Below are 3,195 nucleotides of genomic sequence, written 5' to 3' on the forward strand. Positions count from 1 at the left end.
TGCACTGGCAAAGCACCTCTCTGTCTCTCCCTCTCTTTCTCTTTCCCCGCACCCCAACCCCCGACTTTGCATTACACATCTGCATTCCGTGGCTTTAGTGAGTCTTGGATTCTCCATAGAAAAGAAACACCCAAACAGACATGTTCAAGGACGTAAGACTCCAATTAACACAGGCACTGATTACTTTGTCGTTTGTAAAGGGAGTCACTTCTTTTCATCAATGGGGCGAGAATCACAAAGATTAAATGCGTTGGCTGAGACCCTGAGAAGCCTTGGGACTTAATTCTCCTACAAAGTGAGAATGCCAGAATGTTAGGATCGTGGTGGGCGGCGTAGAGATCCTGATGCCCGTGCCACATCCCAGATCCCCACAGCATCATCTCTGGGCAGGCAGGGACAGGGACCACGCTCCCAAACATGACTCTAAGCTGCCGTCACCCAGAAACTGGGGGAGAATAAAATAAAGACGGACATGATAACTGGAAAAGAGCTGGCAAAGCCGGCCAATGAATCTGCTTAGGTGAATGTGTTTCCAGAGAAATGTAAAACATGCTGGCAATAGTAATGCCCCGTTACCAGCCTTAAAGACATTGAAGTCCTTAAGGTCCCTGAAAATGGCTACAAGAGAAAAGAAAAGAAAAAAAAGAGCTGGCAAATTTTCAGAGGGTTTTTGTTTACAGTGAAGTTAGGAGAACAAAATCCATCATCTCTCTGTATGAGACTGGGAGTTTTAAGTTTTGGTTATGGAAGTATTACCCACAAATAGCACTTACTAAAAAGAGCGATTTCACTTTGTTTCTTGGCCTAGCGCAAAGATTTCCAGAAGGGCTTTCTGCCCTGTGTTACTTGCACAAACGCACCCCTGAGCATCAGAAGAAAGACACTGGACTTCTGGGGGCCTCCGCCTGCCGCCCGACCACCGCTTAGGATGTTTTTATCGGTGGAACTGCTTGTTCTGAACTTTACCCTTCCTTTGAAAGACTGTGTTATCTCTCTTAGTTTTCCAAAGAGAGCAGAGAGCCCCTCTAAAAATTGTTTAGGTTGCCAGAAAAGAAAAATAACCATTTTACCCAAAATTTACATTACAAATTGCATTTCAAACCCAATAGGCAAGTCTGTTTATTTTTTACTCAAATTCCATCAAGTCCTTTCCAGAAATAAATTAAATTCTAGTTCCATGCTCAGCTTTAGAAAAAATCTTTCCAAAACAAACCAAGGAGATGCTTCTCATAAATATATCCTCATTATAGACTTAGTCCATCCCTGTATACTTAATAAAAATACATTAATACACATTTATATATATTGTATATGATATTTCTATATATCTGGTTGAAAAAGATATAGCACAAATAAGTCACCTAGTTGTCTGGATGTAACTGGATAACATATATATGTAATTGTATGTAACATTATCATCTATACCTATAATACATTAAGTAATATACATCTTATATATTTTTTTTTAATGTTTTATTTATTTTTGATACAGAGAGAGACAGAGCATGAGAGGGGGAGGGGCAGAGAGAGAAGGAGACACAGAACCGGAAGCAGGCTCCAGGCTCTGAGCTAGCTGTCAGCACAGAGCCTGACGCGAGGCTCGAACCCACGCACGTGAGATCTGACCTGAGCCGAAGCCGGAGGCTTAACCGACTGAGCCACCCGGGCGCCCCATCTTATATTTTTAATGTATCATTATATTTATATAGTTACGTGGGTACATTCATACACATTTCACATGGTCAAAGGGATTCCAAGCAAGGAAACTCAGGAAATTACTCCGGGAACAGGGACAAAGCTAACTGAATCTTAATCTCATCTACTACTTCAAGATGATGACGGACCATTCTACTCGGCACAAAACAAGTGAACACTAAGTACTTAAGAAAGCTCAATTTTGCAGAGTTTTGCAGTTATTTACTGAATCTGCTTATACAAATCCACCTAAATCCCACTGGGGGAGGAGGTTCCAGTGTGGCTCAGGTGAGGTCCAGAAGACGTAGGAACTGTCTCCAGCACCAGACAATAGCACAGACTAGAAACAGATCTCACAGTCAGGCTGCGTCCGTTTCATTGGTCATTTACTGCTGCCTGGACTCATCCAATCACACTAAGTCACTTGACAAGTTATGTTTCCAGTCGCCTTGTAGAATGATCTTCAATTTGAAGTTAGTGGGGTAGGAATCAAAGAGCTTTTCCAATGCCTTCTGGTCATTTCCACAACATCTTGTTTTTCCTGTGTGGTTGGGCTAGTCGCTGGCCTACCTGGGGACACTCAGATGCCCTCGGAGATTTGCTGATGACAGCACTGACCATTCAGGCCAACTAGTAAGACCTTCCTCGTGACCCTTGCACCACCGCTGGTCCCTCTGTCCAAAACTGCAACACAGCCCACCCTGTAGGGCAGTCCCCTGTACCCCCACCCACCTTACTTTCTTCTTGCCTCTTTTTCCTAACATGTGCCTAGTTTACGTATTGCTATTTATAAAAAGGCACAAGTCACAGAATATCTTGTGGATCTGACTTCCCTGCTAGACTTTAAGCTCCATAAGGACAAGAATTTGAACTGTTCCCAGGCAAATTCCAAGTGCTAAGAGCAGTGCTGGACAAACAGTGGGGGATCGATAAATATTTGATTACATGAATAAACTGGAATGTAAACAGGTTGATCAGATAGAAAGGCAGGAGAGTTAGAGGAAAAGGATAGAAAAGTAGATTTTTGAATGTTCAAGTGGCTCAGCACTCAAGTCAATTTGTTTTCAGGGTGAAACTGAGCCTCAGTATTCCTTTCAAACTTGCAGGCCATTCTTTTATCATCTCCATAGAATTTTCCAGAAGAAACATGCCTGGATATAATCAGATAAGACATCCAATGTCCCCAATTTCCCTGAAATCTTGCCAGAATGAGAAGCCTGATGGCTTTATTTATTTTCTTCTTTGTATTCGAACTGGCACCAGTACATGTAAATGTTGAAATTGGTTTTCTTTTCAACGCAGTCACGTTCCCCAACCTTCTGCCAATCTTGTCGTCACCGGTTTCCGAGCAGGCCTCGCACGCCGTCGGTACAGCGGTGTGGGTTTTGTTCTGCTTCTCGTACAGATGGGCACGATGTATCCTCCTTACGTTACAAGTGGTGCATGTTTTTGTTCCACTAGTTTCACCCCGGGATCTCAGGCAGGGCTTGCCAAAGTTGC

The 3,195-nt window shown here is 43.1% G+C and overlaps 1 non-coding gene across 1 annotated transcript; it reads left to right on the forward strand.

The window, feature by feature from the left end:
- The first annotated feature begins 496 nt into the window (after positions 1–496).
- On the forward strand, positions 497–626 carry LOC115284513. The gene has a single exon (XR_003905259.1). It is a non-coding gene; the product is annotated as a small nucleolar RNA SNORA33 (small nucleolar RNA).
- Positions 627–3,195: the final 2,569 nt, after the last annotated feature.

Source organism: Suricata suricatta, chromosome X, assembly GCF_006229205.1.
Source record: "Suricata suricatta isolate VVHF042 chromosome X, meerkat_22Aug2017_6uvM2_HiC, whole genome shotgun sequence".
Lineage (NCBI taxonomy): Eukaryota > Metazoa > Chordata > Mammalia > Carnivora > Herpestidae > Suricata > Suricata suricatta.